Source organism: Chelonia mydas, chromosome 7 (assembly GCF_015237465.2).
Source record: "Chelonia mydas isolate rCheMyd1 chromosome 7, rCheMyd1.pri.v2, whole genome shotgun sequence".
Classification (NCBI taxonomy): Eukaryota; Metazoa; Chordata; order Testudines; family Cheloniidae; genus Chelonia; species Chelonia mydas.
The window spans coordinates 92,389,715-92,408,794 of NC_057853.1; the positions used below are offsets into that span (position 1 = coordinate 92,389,715).

Here is a 19,080-nt window from a genome sequence, read left to right on the forward strand (position 1 = left end):
GAGGCAGCTTGGAGCAAATAGTCAGGTGATAGATCTATAGAGTCTAATTAATCACTGGTTTCAGAGTAACAGCCGTGTTAGTCTGTATTCGCAAAAAGAAAAGGAGTACTTGTGGCACCTTAGAGACTAACCAATTTATTTGAGCATAAGCTTTCGTGAGCCACTGCTCATGAAAGCTTATGCTCAAATAAATTGGTTAGTCTCTAAGGTGCCACAAGTACTCCTTTTCTTTTTAATTAATCACTGCCACCTCTTTATTCCACCTTGGCTTGTGTAAAGTGGCTGCAAGGCAGATATAAGTACCCTTCAGCAGGCCCCTGCGCTGCCTCTGCAGCAACCCTGGGTGGGGGATGAGCTGGAGGTGGGGCACGAGGCAGCAAGGCCAGGACAGATCTGCACCCCAGCAATTCTGCACCCCATAAAGACCCCTAAGGACCAGTAAAAGAGAGACACACTTTATGATAACCTCTGAGGTGCCTAGCCTGCTCTGGGAGCCACTCTGGCCCATGTAACCCCTGAATAAGGCACATCCAAGCTGCATTTCCTCTGTCCCTACACCCCAGCCAGGACCCATAGTGTTCAGAAAGCTAAGATAAGGACTATGCCAGGTGTAGCGAGCAATAAGGCTACATATGCATGTATGAGCTTAACATGCACAGGAAAAGTCATTATTAAGTCTGTCTTTTCTAACTAATTTTATAAAATAAATATGTCTCATTAGAGTAATAGCTTAAAATGCTGTTTTATTCGGTAAAATGGTACTGTGGCATTCCATGTTTATTGTTTCTTAATTACACGATTATCAAATTTGTTTAAATTACAAGTAAAAATATGTTTTTTTGTAACTGTGAATCCTGAAAAAACAATCTGAGATCTGTAAAGCAAGTTTGGCTCTTTTCTGCTTATACACCATAGCCAGTAACCTCTGACCCAACAGAGATTACAAGCATCAATTTCGCCTTAATGAAACCACTCACAAGAATACTTTTTCAGAGATGACCCATAATCTGTAAAGATTTTTGGTTGCTTTAATTCAGTTACATCAGCATAAATCCAGAAAAATCTCCTTTGAAAGTTACACTAACATAACTAAGATCAGAATATGGTCCACTGGCCCGAACACATCTTCAGTATCATAACACCAGGAAAGAATTTGGACCAAGGTGTCCTTAAAATGCGCTACACAAATAAAACATTTCATGCAAAAATCCCTCTTACATCCCTTCAACAGTTCTGCTTTAAAGACAATTTCCTTAAATCTTTTCTGGAAAGCCACTTGTGTTGCAATTAAAGGCGTTTCCCACAACATTTCATCTTTGTTGTTTCAGTGTCTGATAGTGTGGGAAGGAAACCAAACAACTTGTGGATATTGCTGCTACCTCTAATTCTACTGATAATACTTGTGGAAACATACACATAAGAATAACTTCCTGAATGAAACAATATTTAGGGCTTATGAAAGCTTTTGTTCTTGTTGCATAGAGGACATATAGTCTTTCACACTTATGGTAGCTTTCAATTGACCTGAGAGAACAGTGCTAAACAGTGTGAATTTTCTCTGTTTAAAAAATGAAGAGTCAGACTAATTTTTTGAGTAGAAAGGACAAACTATCTGCACTACAAATTACTTGCTAGCTCCATCTTTCTTGAACCATTTGTACCAAAACAGGAAGTGTTACTCATATTAAATTTCATGTTGTATGATTTTTCTGAAGTTCCAGTTAGTGGTTGGTAGGGTTTTTGTTGGTTTGTTTGTTTTGTTTTTCTTCCTTTTTATTTCATAAACTCTGATATGACTTTTACTTGTACATTTTTTTTTCCTGGAAGAATTAAACCAACTGAAAATCATCTAAGAGTGACAATGTAAGTCTTTAACTTTCTTGTCCCAAAGTTACAAAGATTTCTTCATGGTCCTTTTGGCTCCAATGATATGATGAAGTCTTGAATAGCTGAAGAGTGAATTTGTTATGGAGCATTGACTGAAAACTGCAAGCAAATGGCAAAAATTCCATTCACAGCCTGACTTCCCAAAGTGCTTGGACTTTAGAAGACCCAGCTGTAAGAAAGCAATACCCTAAGCACATGGTGAAGTCAGCTGGTGATAATCACATAAACTTACCTCCTCCTTTAATCGTATATATATTTAAAGGCAGCAAGGATACAACCAGCGTTCACCTCAGTCCTCCAGAAGAAAGGCGGGGGAGTGGATTGGGCCAGAGGAAGTAAATTAGCTAGAACAAAGAAAGGCCAGGTGGTTCCTCTTATTCTCACTCATGCTGGCTGAGTAGGCTTGTCATTTCCTGAGATAGAATTCAGCCCATGATTTCTAAGAAATCATGGGGGGTTGTAACTTTATTAAGCTTATCTTGTCCTTTCTCTATGCACTAGCATAGATCATTTTAAGAAATGTGCTTTCTGTGCACTGCATTTTTATTGCATGTTTCCTATGGTGTCTGGTTCTGACCTTGAGCACAGTGTGAAATGCTATAATTATAGTTCCCTTTGACTTCATATTTAAGGATATAGTCACGTAAAATTGGTAACACTGATGTTCTTGATATCGGGCAACAACCACAGCAGCTTCTCTTCCCAAGCCAATGCTAGATGCAATTGTGCTGCTCACACGAACAGAGTCAACTGAGTTCAAAACTCAATGGTAGCAAAGCATGGTAGATACTTCACTTTCCTAGGTTCCTAGCACACTTTGCTACACGTATAGCTGTTGAACTCAGCTGACCCTGTCCACATCATCAGGACAACTGTTTTCAGCACCGGGTGGAGGAGTGGGTCTGTGTTTGACAGCATGGCAAATTTCAGGTGCCAGCCTTTCCATTGCCCTGCACCTTGTGTAGCAATGTACACCAGTGCAATGTGAATATAAATCCTTAGAGTTCTATTTAGTAGCATTTTACACTCACTTGCCTCTGCTTTAAATGATTACACAAGCTACATGTCAACAGAGAATTTGACACACCGATTCGGAGGTATTTTATGCATTACCAAAGGTGCTGCTCTGAGCCCATTTCGGCCTCAGAGTATAAAGCAAGTTGTCTTTTATTCCAAGACAAGCCTGGGACCACATAGTCTGTATCATATGAGTGAGCACTGGATGCATGCAGCAGAAAGGACTCTGGAAGGGCAGTATGTGGCAATCTTCAATAAAAACAGCAGAGAGAAAAGAAAAATTCAGAAGATCTTAGCAACTAAAGTGGAAAAGTTAACCTCTTCTGGATTATTAGATTTACCTCAAAATAAGACTAAACAGTCTTGTTTAAATAAATAAAATGACCCTAACGCTGTTTAGTCCATCCTGCTTCCAAGATGCTTTAGAATAGCAAAACTGATTTTAATTTTTGAAGACAACTCTATGACTCTTGCTTTAATTTTCTGGTTGGGAGACTGCTTTGAGTTGTGACAAACTGAGGAGCTCATGTTAGATGGACTGTCTGTGTGACAATATTGAATCTCACTGATACATACACTAAGGGCGGGATTCCCAAAAGCACACAGCGTTAGCCTCTCTCTGCTTTTGATGGGAGTTTTACCATCTAGGCCAGCATTGAGTACTTCTGAAAATCCCATCCTTACGGCCTGATTCTGTCATCTGCTATCTTGGTGTGCTGAGGTGGTTAGAAAAGAGGGTCTTTATATTCTCTGTGCCCTCCCACTTCTTACTAAGGAGATGGAGTAACTAAGATGCCAGGCCACATACCACAAGAGGATGTGGTCTGCTCTCCAGCCCCACAGCTAGCTAACATGCATGCTTTGAGCAGCAATATGTGCTTGCGGAGTAATATGTTGCATCTTTTCAAACGACCCACAAGGGGTACTATACTCAGCAGTGCCCCATTCTCACATGTAGAATCCTTCTTAAGTCAACAGAATTTCTGGAGAACTGGATGCAACTGCCAGCATCACTGTTTCCCCCTCCCAGTGCTGGTGAGGGCAAACATAAGAGCTGTAATGAATGGGAAGGAGCCTCTTTAACAACGAGGAGAAGGAAATACAACCACTGGTTCTAGTCTTGCCTCTTCTGCTGAGGTGCTGCAGTACTGCAAGCCCCAAACATTCAAAAATCAGGAGTCAGACCCCCCCCCCACACACAAACTATAAGATAATTTTTAAAAAATCACATGACTTTTTAGCTAAAGTTTTTATCTGGTCACTGAGCATTTAGGGTGCACTTGGGTCACAATTTCAAGCTTTTCTCTGCAACCATGAAGGCTAGATTTTTCCCCCTTTAATTAAAGATGAGATCCTGCCATATTCAAATGCCTGCAGAGCTGGGGCTGTGAAGAAAATATCAAATACTGCAAGGCATGTTACCATTGCAAGAGGCGGCAACAATGCTACTTCATGATCTCGGTAAGTCACTTAACATCCCTGTGCTCAGCCAATAGCCTCACTGAGACCTGTGCTTTCATAGCAGCCTGGCAAGCTACCGCTGCTGAGCCAATGAGCTCACAAAGATCTTTACCTAGGTACCTTGCTAGAGGTGTTGAGTGAAAGATCTCACAGTAGTCAACACCATCACATAAACTCAGCAAGTGAGAGGTGCTGATCCAGTGACCCCAGAGGCCTTCAAACTAGAGATACTGAGCCAGTAACGTGACAGAGGTCTGAGCCTTGATGTCAGCCCAGCAAACAGCAGCAGCTGAGCCATTAATCTTCACCAAGACCACTGCATTGGCTTCAGCAGGCTAGAAGAGCTGAGACACCTTTCCCTTGATAACAGCTCAGCAAAATAGAGGTGATAAGCTAGTAACCTCACTGAGGCCTTCAACATGGGATCAGCCCAGCCTAGAGTTGCCAAGTTGCTATTAAAATAAGGAAAAGACTGAAACTCCCACCTCACTGCTAAAAGCAGAGAGAGGTTCCCCCTCTTATGAGACTGGGGAACCTTAGCTCCCCCAGTGTGCCTCTCCTGGTGTCTGCACTGACTGGTTAAATGAATTTTCACCCTCCATGCACGGATTTGCCTTTTCGCTGGAGAAAGGTGATTCAGTCATCTCCACAACACTATTAGAACTTAACATAAAAACATAAGAACTGCCATACTGGGTCAGACCAATAGTCCATCTAGCCCAGTATCCTGTCTTCCAAGAGTGGCCAAAGCCAGGTGCCCCAGAGGGAATGAATAGAACAGAGCAATTTATCCAGTGATCCATCCAGTCCCAGGTTCTGGCAGCCAGTTTAGGGACACTCAGAGCATCTTGGCTAATAGCCATTGATGAATCTATCCTTAATCACTTTCTCAGCACCATTCATAATTTTATAGACCTCAACCATATCCCCCTTATCTGTCTCCTTTCTAAGCAGAATAGTCCCAGCCTTTTAAATCTCTCCTTATATGGAAGCTGTTCCAGACTCCTAGTCTCTTCTGTAGCCCTTCTCTGTACTTTTTCCAGTTAAAGTATATCTTTTTTTTTTATGGGACCATCAAACTGCATGCAGTATTCCAGATGTGGGCATACCATGGATTTATATAGTGGTATTATGGTATTTTCTGTCTTATTTCCTATCCCTTTTCTAATGGTCCTAACATTGTTAGTTTTTTTGACTGCCACTGCACACCGAGCAGATGTTTTCAGAGAACTATCCATGATGACTCCAAGATCTCTTTCTTGAGTGTTAACAGCTAATTTAGACCCCATCATTTTGTATGTAAAGTTGGGATTATATTTCCCAATGTGCATTACTTTGCACTTATCAACACTGCATTTAATCTACCATTTTCTTGCCCAGACACCCAGTTTTGTGAGATCCCTTTGTAACTCTTCACAGTCTGCTTTGAACTTAACTATGTTGAGTAGTTTTGTATTATCTGCAAATTTTGCCATCTCACTGTTTACCCCTTTTTCCAGATCATTTATGAATATGTTGAACAGCCCAGACCCTTGGGGACTGCTGCTATAAACCTCTCTCCACTGGTAAAACTGACCACTTATTCCTAGCCTTTGTTTCCTATCTTTTCACCAGTAACCGATCCATGAGAGGACCTTCCCTCTTATCCCATAACTTCTTCCTTTGGTTAAGAGTCTTTGGAACCTTGTCAAAGTCTATCTGAAAGCCCAAGTGCACTGTATCCACTGTATCCCCCTTATCCACATGTTGGTTGACCCTCTCTCCCCCACAAAGAATTCTAATAAATTGATGAGGCATGATTTCCCTTTACAAATGCCATGTTGACTGTTCCCCAATATATTGTGTTCATCTGTGTCTGATAATTGTGGTCTTTGCTATAGTTTCAACAAATTTTCCTGGTAATCAAGTTAGACTTGCTTGTCTGTAATTGCCAGGATCAGCTCTGGAGCGTTTTTTAAAAATCGGCCTCACATTAGCTATCCTCCAGTCATCTGGTACAGAGGCTGATTTAAGCGATAGGTTACATACCATACCACTGCCCAACACCAGACTCGTCAGAGCCCTCTCTGGGCATCAAGGGCCAATGCTGCAGAAGAGGAAGACTGGGTGGGCTGAAAGAAGGACGGAGTGGGTGGATCAGGGACATGTTGAGAGGTACATCATTCTCCCACCACCATCTCCACCCTGTGGATCTTACCGGGGAAAAGTATGCGTTATCTTTTCCACTTTGCCCGCTCTGTGGTTGGCAGCATGTGACAGTAAAGGGGTAGCACTGATGTGTTTTATATATTTAATTGTGAATAAGCTGTGATTAGGCTGAAACCTTTCATTCGGTCTTCGAAAATTTAAAAAAAAAAGTTAAAAACAAAATGGTGTATATCCACTATACCAAATCTCAAAATGATTTCTTTCAGTGCCCTGAGCAGCTGATCTTCTATACTCTTTCAGGAAAATGTCAGCATGGGCCAAATTGCTCACTTTACTCAGTCCTAATGACTTCAGTGGGACTAATTGTGTAAAAGAAGGACTGGGCCAGATATCTAGTATGCTTGCTAATGCAGGGGACTAACTGTCCTTGCAATTCTGAAGACAGGCCAAAGTTCAGGTTTGGCTTGAATGATTGCAATTCATTCTGATTAGATAACTGTAAAAATGTCCTAGAGTTTCTAAGTGTACACACATGTGGTATTTCTAGCGCAGTTTCTACACTGGCCTGTTTTCTCAACCAACCCATTGATTATCCAGGACCTAGCAAAACTGCCAGTTTCAACAAAGTTCCACAGTAAATCATTCATCCTCTGGTAAAGGTTAGTGACTGAGCACTGGATGTCAGGGTAACATTGGTCCTGTGTTACATTAGTATTTTCTGTACTAGGTTTGCCTATTCTGATTGCTATTTTTATCTGTCTTGATAAAGATGACACAGCTTTATTCTATAAACAGAATCTGATGTAAGGAAGAATATCATCACGGCAGAGAGAGAGAGATCTGAAATCACAGCTGTCTTTTTTTACCCTGAGTCTTCTTTTTTAACTATCCTAAAATCACCTGGCTGTGCTGGAGCTGTTGTAATATTCATATAACATCCCATTCTTTAAAATAGCTATAGAGAATGGGGTAAATTAAGGATGGAGAAGCCTTAGCTTTAAATGTCTGTCTTTTGCTGGGTTTATGTCAAAGCCTGAGAATTATTCTGACATTGCTGACATTTTATTTATTTATTACTGGAGCCCAGTGCAATGTTTGCATTGTATCTCTTCAGATCCTATCCTGTTAACCAACAAAATTTGACTAAAGTAGCCCAATGTAATCAGATTCTTACATCATATTGCATCAAAACTTAGCGTCCTTATTTTAAAGACAGGGAACGTACCTTTGTGAGCACATCATCCCTTTAGACCCCTGTTAGGTTTCATCGGCGAATCCATAGTGTATAATAGGCAGGGAAACGTGTAGGGCTGCCACAAGTCAGGGAAGCCCAACAATGCAGCTGTTTCACCACAGAAAGCCACAGGATGTCCCAGAGCCACTGTGGACACACACACATAGCATCTCACCATGGATGATTTATGTGCCTCCATGAACCCCTAAGAGCCACATGGATCAGGGGGGAATCTGGGGGGCTTGGTGGCTGAACCTCCTAGTTCTGTTATGCGGAAAGATGGGTTCAACCCTCTTCCACCAGACAGAAGACCATGGAAAATAAAAGGAAATGCCCTGGAGGTCTGACACTTACCCACACCCCCATTTCTCTGCTATGGGGGGCTTTGGTAAATTGAAGGAGAAACGGGGAGATCATTTGGGTTTCCAAGCCAATGCAGGTAAATCTATTAATTATTTGACCCTCACTAGCATCTTTGAGCAGAGGATAAATGTTCCTCCATGTATGTTTATAGAAACATTTCAAAGAATTCCCCAGTGTGTCAGAATCTAGTAAAGAAAATTCTACATAGGGCTACAGCTTGATCAACTTTCTCAAGCAAGCAGTCCTATTAATATGAGTGGGACGGAATCAGGGTCAGGCCCAGCTAAAAGTCTTGCTTACTTTTTCATGTTTTTATAGAGCAAAGTGGTCTGCTTTCAATGACTGCTGCAGGATCAGCTCCCATTTGAGTAATCTTTTCTCTCTTATGAATTTCTTAGTTCCATGCTACAGATGAACATTAACCATTACAGTCACCCTGTTATAGGCCCCTATGCATATGTATAAATTCATGGTCCCTGCTGCTTAGTTAATTTTGTAGGAAACTGGAGAAGAAGAAAAAAGAGAACCTCAAAGCTGAAAAAACTTTTCAATGAGTTTTTAACTGTTTAATTTATCTATACTGTTGATTCACATTCTTCTGAAGGCAGAACTTCATTCCACTGGAGTCTTTCAGAACATCTGCAACAACCTATGCATTTGCTGCCACCTGCCTACGTTGAAACCAGCCTTGTTCCATCCTCAGTCTGCAAAGCCTACTTTGGTAGGCAACTTGTGACTAATAATTCCTCCAACACTATAAAAGAACTATAATTTCTTAGAGTAACTGGTTTTTGACTTTGAAGCTCTGCTCTGAGCTGTTTAACCCATTCAGACAGCAGGAGAGAGAAAACCACCTTATACCACAGCAAACATAGAAGAGTATCACTCTTTGTAGTCAAGTATCTGTGGGTAGCCATTTTAGTCTGTATCCACCAGACTCTTTGCAGTAGGGCTCATCAGTTAAAGAAATGGCGATTGTAATCTGGTGGGTCTATCCACTGCTTGGGTATAAAACAGTCAGTTCTGCCCAACTCTGTTTTAGCCTTCAAGGCAGGCTTTTCCTATTACCTAAACAAAAAAATATGGGAAAGTAACAAAAGTGATAATCCTGGTGTGTGCGTGGACTGGTAGTGCAGAGCCCTCAGTGCCACAGTAGCTCAAGGTTTACAGTCCTCCCTTAGCTTCAGGTTGGGCAGGCTCACCAGCCAGGAAGGCATTTATCTCCCCTGACCCTCCTTCTCTTAAAGAGCTGGGTCCACACTTATATCTTCTAGCTGGGACTCAGAACCAATCATTAGCTTCTGCCTAGCTGGATCTACTGATTCCCACACCTCCCTACTGGGCTTCTTAGGCCAGGGCTTGCTGCTCCCTGGCTCCATAGGCCCTTAAAGGGGCAGACTGCCTTGCTACAGGGATGAGCACTGGTTCTCTACATTGGGATTGGTTTCAACAATGCATATGGATTTACAGTGTCATGTAGTAATATTATATTAGTATTATTTGTATTATGGGAGCTCCACTAATTGATCAGAGCCTCTCCATCTAGGCCAGGGGTTCCCAAACTGGGGGTCAGGACTCCTCAGGGGGGTCACAAGGTTATGACCTGGGAGGGTCATGAGCTGTCAGCCTCCATCCCAAACCCCGCTTCACCTCCAGCATTTATAAGAGTGTTAAATGTATTAAAAAGTGTTTTTAATTGATAAGGGGTGGGGAGTCGCACTTAGAGGCTTGCTGTGTGAAAGGGGTCACCACTACAAAAGTTTGAGAATCACTGATATAAGGCATTGTACAAATGCATAAGAAGACAGTCCTTGTCCCACAGTGCTTTCAGTCTAGCAACTAGTTTCCTTCCTTCATTCCTTTGCAACATTAAAACCTGCACAAAGCATAGAGAGTCTGATAAAAAAAATGACAGACCCAGCTAGAGCTGTGAAACCATAAAATACCTGTCTACTGCTTCCTTTAAAGATTAATGGGCTGGAGCACATTCCTCCACCCAGTAGGCTTCATACGCTATGCTTCTAATGCACTGCAACAATAGTTTGAGCTACTTATTTGAGTCAGTTTTGCAATAAATCCAAAGAAAAACAGACTGAAATGTTCATATTTTCTGTATTAGTCATTTATTAACCCTGGTAATTGTGTCTGAGCAGGTTTGTGTTGTTTTCCTGATTATGATCATGGTTTCAGTCTTGCATAGCTGAAAAACATGCATACACATTATCTTTGTGTTGATTATATAGTAGATTTAAATAACAAAGCATTAGGAATTGGTCACTTTTTCCTAAAGTTTCACAAGACTTTTATTTTTTAAATGTCGTTCTGATGCAATATTACTTATTTAATTCTGGTGTGACATTTTTAGATACAAGTTTATTTGTCGTTCATTAACCACACAAAATGAACAAAAGAAGTGTTCAGTGTATCCATAATTAATGCATTAAAGTACTTTCAATCTAGGCAGTGAAGAGACTGGTGATTTTTTTGATGTTCAAATAGGAATAAGTGCAGTAAAAACCTATTAATCCAAAAATTCTGCAAGAAAAAAAAATCAAAATACAGATGTACCACAGTTACAATCTCATGTACAGGTACTTAGCTGCACTAGTTTAGGGTTAATTTTTCTTTAGCTAACTCAAGACATTTAGTTGGAACCTATTGCAAATAAGTAGATTACATTCGAACAATTTTGTGTAACATGCTTTAGACTAAAAACATCTTGAACAAGTTAATCAAAAGAGTTTTGATGGTCACTTGTTAATGTGTTTTAACAGTCACATAACCAAGAAACATAACTACCAATTGTTGATTCTGGGTAACCATACACAAGTATGTTGTGTTAAATTGGTAAGACAGTAAAAGAGAAAGTTTACTGTGTCTCTGCAAGTCCTCTTATGGGCTTCTACATTATGTCATACAGGAACATGGGCTCCATGAGCCAGATTTTTAAAGGTACTAAAAACTGCAGATAGGTGCCTAATAGTATTTACAAAGCATCAGGGTGAGTCATGATTGCAGTAGCGGTTAAGCACATAAGCAGTTTTGAAAATCCCACTAAGCACCTATCTGCAACTTTAGGTGCCTAAATACCTTTAAAAATCTTGCCCCAAATGACTACTATGCTAGCTTAGTGACCAAATTCAGTACTTTTAAAAATCCAAATCACTATATTAATGCAACATTATGGGTAAGATTTTACACACACAAAGCCAAGAATATTCAAAATGATGAGCCCAAAATCACTGAGTTTGGCTGAGTTGTACTGAGGTTAGGACCTGAGATATGGCAAAGGTAGTAATTCTAACTTATACTAGCTGGCAGTGGTCCCCAAGGGACTCAAGGATATGAACTGGGGGAATGGGTTATATGTTGCAAGATTGCTTTTGTGTATGGCAATTTCCTCTGCCCCACCCATGAGGAATTCCCACACAATTACAATTACACACACACACAATTCAGTTCCTCCCATGCAAGAAATTACTATGGCTGCTAGAGCAATGATGTACGATCATGAATTGGAGTGCAATTGGGAGGGGAGATGGTTCATGAGATGCTCTCTTTATTACAAGTTAACTCATGCTATAGAAAGGTTTGAGAATCCCTGCTGTAGATCCTTCTCCAATTGAAGTCAGTGAAAACACTTTAACTTAAATGGACTCAGGATTGGACCCTCAGTCCAGAGTAGGTTCCTATCAATTGCAGTGGAAGTTTTGCCCGGCTAAGAATTGGGGCTATGCCCTATGAAGTTGAGAGTGACCTCAACTTCCATTAAAGTGAATATGAGTTAAGTGTGCTCAGAACCTCAAAGGGTCTGGGCTCTTGTCTTTTAATACGATTATTACTGTTGATGAACGAAATATAATGTAGAATTTCCTGACAGCAGAAAATTTGGCCCAGTGATTGAGGGCAGAGGAAATACCAAAAAGAATATCCGCTGCTCTTAAGATGGCATCCATGGGGCACAATAGTCCCAGCAACCTTTCTGCAAGCCCAGGATGCTTGTGCTTTCAAATTTCCCATGCCTTGTAATATGCCATGCACTCTGAAGTATGAAATGTAAATCTACAGCCCAGGGTCCCAAGACAAAGGCTCCCAGACCTGCTGGACGCTTTGTAGTGTCATCTGAAAGGTGTGTGTGTTGGGGGAGGGGAGGTACTCAGGGAAGAGATGGCTTGCTAGCATGCTAGAAGCTTTATAAAGGTGTTTAAAAATGGGTTTAAAATGTTACATCCTTTAAAAATTAAACCTCTGTTAAACCACATCAAAGTTTTTTTCAAAATAGTTTTCCCTCCACATTCCATTTGTACTTGCACTGCCATCATAGCATATGTCAAGTCTTGAAAAATATTCCACTGATGTCTGACTGAGTCTAGCTTTTTCACATCCCAGTACTGGGTCAAGTGTTTGATACAATATAAAAATGGATTTTTTAAACACCTCCACTGATATCCTTGTGAACATGAAGCATCTTCCTATGGGAAACAGCGGGAGAAATAATAGAAATCAGAACTATTGGTGTGAGTAATACAAGCAGATTTGGGTCCAGCATCATCAGCATCAATCTATCACATTGTCCAACACAACACGGTATCAGTAGAACATTTCTCCTTCTCTCACAGCGTAGAAAAAGATCCATCTCACACAGTAGACCATATCTTCATAGATTAATATGTTTTAAAGCCAGAAGAGCTGACCTCTTGCATAACGCTAACCACAAAATTCCCCTCTATAACTAGGCTTGGCAGAATTTAATGTTTTATATAATTTTGACAGATATCAATTTTTAAGCTTTTTTTGTTTTTATCCATTTACATTTTCACAGTTGTGGGAAATTATGAGGGGGTCAGACAGTAATTATTGAACAACAGTAGGCATTGAGGTTCAAAAATCTAAAGTTTTAGAACACTTAAATCAAATTGTCGACATCACAAGTAAAAATATACAAAGTAAATATCCTTATATCAAACTCTAGTAAATTCTTCAACAGCATTTTTCTTACTTTGTCTATCTATACATTTTGATTATTTATCAATGAAGATATTTTTTCATTGGGGGTGTGCGCATGCACGCCTTGTGGAATTGACTTTCCTGACATTTACCAATAAAAATCTAATCTTTCCAAGCCTTTATTCAACTATGCAGTTTTGAAGGGAAGTGTATATTTTTTTCTGCTTCCCTAACTAAAACTTCCCACAAGAGATTCCTCCCTGTTTCCAAATGCACAGAAAAGTCAGTTCAGAAGGAGGTTTTTTGGAGAAAGTTATGAGATTTTGAAAACAGGGGTTTAGTGCTGACATTGAGCTGTAACTTTAAGCACAGCTTTGGCTACTTCGTAAGCCATAATACAGTATTAACATATTTTTTTGGCCACTCAATTAAAAGTGACTTGGTCAATTTAAGCTATTTTTGGACCAACAAAATCTTATTTTTGGTCTGAAACTTGTCTACCATGTTACAGCCAATGGGCCATTAAAATTGATGAGTTATAAATGACGAAAACCAAGATTTATAAGGAAATGGCAACTGACCCTTCATTAGCCTCATATAGTGCTACAAGCAGCAGCAATAATGGCATAAATGGATGGCTAATCAGCTTTCTGTCTGGGAGTGACAAAATCATGTCAAATGAGGCATTAAACCCCCTAGTTTTGAAAACTCTGATAAATACTGGCTAATTTACTGACATAAAAAACATAAGGTCAAATATTTAGTTTTGCATTAAATCTATATCCCACATTAGAGCATTTCCTCTTGATTAAAAAGGCTAAAATGTAGACATTATTTTATGCTCCAGTTCCCACATCTACTGCTCAACATTCAGAGCCATTTCTGACATTACAAATGTATCAGCAAACATGCAAAAATAAGGGGGAGAGGACAGGAACAAGATCTATATGCTTAATTCATATTTCTCCATTTGCAGTGGCTGCTAATATGTTATTGCAGAGACTATTTGCAGACACTTACGCTGCCAGTGAACAGTTAACTTCCCTGATTGCTTAGATAAATAGTCTTCTAGAGCTACAGTTAGGCATTGTAAGAAAGCACATCAGCAATTTAATTTATCAGTAAGAGTTAAAAGGGGATATACTAATAGAATCACAGCCGATATTGGCAGGAGCATCATCCGACATGGTTGTTAAATAGCTTAATAATTGTAAGTAGTCATATGAAAAAGATTCATTTTTAAAGTTATCCATTACGGAATAAGATCTTTACCTAATAAGTGAGGAGGTTACGCTGCGATATTACAACGTACTTTTCTAGGTGTTCCCAGCACGATATATTGATTTTCACAGGTGTGAGAAACTTGCACTTTTAGCATTAACAGAATTGTGGAGTGGGTAGTTTCTGATTCTGATTACTCGTTTAGAAACAGAGTGCGAGATAAATCCCTGGGAATATCACCAAAGAATCCTTTTCTTAAAGGATACCGAAAAATGCATATGTTTATTGTATGCTGGGAAAAGCAGAGATCCCAGGATTTTTGGTCCTTGAGTTCTCAACCTTCTCTAGCTCTCGCTCTCTATCTCCTCCCCTTCTTTTTTCACTGAGTTGGAGGAAAGAGGAGAATAATGGCTATTTCTATAGCTGCTGTTTTTTCACATTGCTAGCCCAGCATGAAAATCATTGTGACTAGTGTACGTGCATCAGTCTTAAAGGACACTGAGCCTTCTCACTAAAACTGGTGTGATGCTGACTTCAATTGAGTTATTCCTGAATTACATCAGTGTAAGTGAGAAAAGAATCCGACCCACTGAATGAGTTTTCCCAGCTACCAATGCGGCATGATTGACAAGCATGGTCCCAAGTGCAATTTCCAATCACGTCACCACAATTTTGCATGCCTTTGGGCACCCCAAATTGCACTGCTGCAATGTGCTCCCTTTGAGCTACTTCTGAAGCTCAATCAAGCCCAGAATGCAGCTGCCCCGTTACTTAGCAAAGCCAGACATACAGAGCGTATTATAGCTGTCTCTGAAGTATATGCTATCTTTTTTATTTGTTTTTAAGTACAATACAAGGTGCAGGTCATTTGGATTGTGTCTATCTAAGGGCCCTATCCTTCAAGATCCTATGTGCCCTTTCCTCCCTCTTTGGGAGCCAATGACTTCTGAATTGTGTTCAACATCTCACAGGATTGGGCCGAAAGTGACCATGTCCCTCCTGTGTGTTACCAAGATGGCTGAGAAATTCTTCTAATAGTTCTAAAATCTGAACTCCTGGCCCCATGACTCTGGAATTCAACTCCCAAATAGCTATTAGCCAAGATGGTCAGGAACACAACCCTATTGTCTGTGTGTCCCTAAACCTCTGATTGCTACAAGGTGGGACTGGACCACAGGGGATGGATCACTGGATAAATTGTCCTGTTCTGTTCACTCCCTCTGAAGCATCTGGCACCAGCCATTGTAAGAAGACAGGATACTGGGCTAGATGGACCATTGGTCTGACCCAGTATGGCCATTCTTATGTTCTTAGTTAGTCTAACAGAACCCATATTTGCTAACTCCCAGGCCATGGAATATTAAGAAATATAAAGGGTTACTGTTTAGGGAAGGAAAGTGTCTAGGTTGACAGATGTCAGCATGTTAAGTTTGTTATCCTGTAGATCTATATTTTGCATACACTCAGAACATAGAATGGATGCAGTTTTATAACTCTCAGAATAAAGATTTGAATTGTCACAGCTGTACCTATTGAAAAGAAATATGGAAAAACACACACACACAAAAGGGAAACAAAACTAGAGAGTGGAAAATATGGACCTCTTTACCATTTAAAATTTAATATTTTGTATATTCAGAAGAACTACACTGATTTTTTTTATATTGTATTCAGCAAGTGACTCTCCTAAGTACATAACCATGTATCAGCACATATCCTTCAGAGATCTAGAGATAATTGACACTTAACGTCGTTGTACGAGCTTTGGTGACAGCCAGATACTTTAAAAGGTATTTACCAACAGCAGAGAGAAAGCGGTCTCAGTGCCTCTAATGTGCAGTGCTGTAAGTGGGAGGGTGCTGCACCCTATAATAACAAATGCAACAAGCTAAGCTCTTCTACCACTCACTCCCTTGCCTGGTAGTTGTTTTTATTCAGTTTCCTCATTATCTTCTCACAAAACCCCAGAAACCTTAAGCAGGGCCATACTTCAAAACAGTTCAACATATACTTGGCCATAGACTCTCTCCTGAGCTGACTTTTCCCAGAACATCTCCTTGTAAGACTTATTTTCTTACAGCCTAGCTCTCCCTTCACAGGAGAACTATCAGCCCTCTTATCTCTGCTGCTGAAATGGATTTACAGCCTCCCTGTTATACTAGGAAAGTATCCTTTGTTGACAATAGCTATCAGAAATAGGTCCCCCTGAATCAATGATGAAAAGGGATTAACTATTTAAAAAGACACAAACAATTTCTGCATCATTCCAGAATACGATGGAAGGCTCGATCATGCTTTCTGTACCAGTGCTGCAAATGTTGTGTCCCATTTATATTAGCAGCTAAACTGTTTTCAACACCAAATTGGCAGGACAGGTTGGTGACATTATGATTGCCATCAGAATGAGATCAGCCAAAGTGAGTCAGCAGAGTAGCTCTACATATCTGTACAGCTCTTACAGTTTCTGCCCACTTGCAGAAGTAGAAACAAGGTGTTGAAGGTTTGAGACATTCCCTTCCTCACCCCAAAAATGGGAATGCCCTGTCAAAATAGAAAGAAAAAAGTAGCTTTTCTAATCAACTGTGGGGGAAATACTAAATCACGATTGTCTGGTTTTCACGGAATTGATTCTCAACTTTTACCTGATCGTGACCCAATGTAACAACAGAAAAAAGTTTGGGTACCCTCCCAACCTCCACCAGCTAACCATAAAGAAAGGGGGAATGGTCTGGATTTGCTATTGATCCCCTGGTGTTGTGACTTTCATGTTGACAAAATATGGCTCAGGTTCTTTCACTTCTGCTGCCTGAAAGGCTGTGGTTTCTTCTGTTGGAATCACCATTTAGCAAACAAAGGATCAGTTTCATCGTTCAGAATCTCTACATACTAAGAGGAGGGAATTATTTAATACCCAAAGAAAGAAACTACGGATAAGGTCACAAATGACTAGCTTTATGGTAATAAAATCATAAGGGAGGATTTAAAAACAATCTGAGTTTGGAAAATAATTTACCCTACGAAAGAAGCAGATAGGGAAAATCCAATATAGGTAGAGAGAGCATTTTCTAGTGGCTGAAGAACGCCATACTCTTGGAACAAGAAAGCCCTCACACCTGTAATGGAAGGGAAACCTGAATTTGCCTCATACTTTGGAGAGATTCTTCAAAAACTGTTCATCTTTATGTCAAGAGAAACTTTTGATACTGAGCTCTATGTCATCTTCATCCCATAAAATTGCAAGCTGACCTCACTGCATGTCCCTATGCAAAATTAATTTACAGATCTGACATTTTTAGAAAGTGTTCTAAAATGGTGTGCCTTGTTATGTGTTAAAGACCAGCTGAACTCAAAAGGTGAGATGTTCAAAGGAGTTAGGTGACCAATTCCAATTGAATTTCAAGTTGGATCTGGGGTCTCAGATTACTTTGAAAATCCCAACCAAAACACTTGGAGCCTGATTCTGCTCACACCAATTTTATGCTAGTGTAACTCCATGGAAGTGAGTGGAGCTACTCCTGATTTACATTCGTGTAAGTGAGAGCAGAATCAGGTCCCTGATATCTTTGAGTTCTCAAAATACTCCTGGCTAATCTGGTAACCCAGCCTGCCGAGCTCTGAAAACAGACCAAGTACTTACCCAAAAATGGCTCTCTGAAGCTACCCAAGGTGTTGATTTTCTGTCAGCATTGAACATGACTGTAACCGCACGAAGCGGGGAGAAACATATAACATTGGTGGAAGAAAAGGTCCACTTTCTCCTGCTTTGAAGCAGCTGCCTCTGTCAGCACATATAATTACTTTGCATGTTTCCAAAAAATTATCTATTGCAGCCTTACGTTTCTTTAATGCTACTCGCCTTAACTACCTTGTTTGGCAGCCTGTTCTTTCCACTGCTAGCCCATGGTGAGAAAAAACACTTCCTAATCTATCTATCCTTTCATTGAATTCATGATCTCGTGATGTGTCTTTACACTAAGCAGCGAACAAGTCTTTAGGTAGATCCGTTTACGAGGACATCAAACCACGTTCAGATCACATGGCGATTGCTTCTCTAAAGATAAGCAAATTCAGCTAAAATACCATCACTGGAGGAGGGGGGGAACTCATTTCCACACATAGACCGAGTACCCAGCCGCTGCACTCTCTCTAATAACTGAATGCTTTTTACAGGAAACATTAAAAGAAAACAGGCTGGGTGCTCAGTGGATTTTGAATCAGGGTAGGAGCCAGGAACTCCTGAGTTCTAAACGAGGCTCCGATATTAACCTGTTAAGTAAATCGAAGTCTGAGGTAGGTGTTGTATATGGTCTTGCACCAGTTACTCCCTAATTAATGAAACCTCATGTTGTATTAGGCTTCCTTGACATCCGAGATTTCTGTTACCCTGGGGATCACTACTGCCCTGCACCTTCATACTGTCACACATTGTTATAATAGGTCTCGGGCTCTTTTTTGTCTCCTCCATTTTAGGTACCAAAGCTGCATGAATTGATTTTTATTCTTCCAAAGCAACAGATATATTCTGTACTGTATCGTTGACAGTTGTTGTTTAGCTATGAAACAACTCCACCATATTTTCTGCTTACATTTATTGCAAGGGAAAAAATTTGCAGAAAATAATAACTTTCCCCCCACCCAGCTTTTACTACTATATACAGAGTAGCAGCCGTGTTAGTCTGTATTCGCAAAAAGAACCGGAGGACTTGTGGCATCTTAGAGACTAACCAGTTTATTTGAGCATAAGCTGTGGTGAGCTACAGCATCCGATGAAGTGAGCTGTAGCTCACGAAAGCTTATGCTCA

The 19,080-nt window shown here is 40.3% G+C and overlaps 1 long non-coding RNA gene across 1 annotated transcript; it reads right to left on the reverse strand.

Moving 5' to 3' along the window:
- Positions 1-756: 756 nt before the first annotated feature.
- On the reverse strand, positions 757-17,982 carry LOC122466746. Its single transcript, XR_006292507.1, has 3 exons — positions 17,916-17,982; positions 2,163-2,231; positions 757-1,949 (listed from the first exon to the last, which is right to left on the reverse strand). It is a non-coding gene; the product is annotated as an uncharacterized LOC122466746 (long non-coding RNA).
- Positions 17,983-19,080: the final 1,098 nt, after the last annotated feature.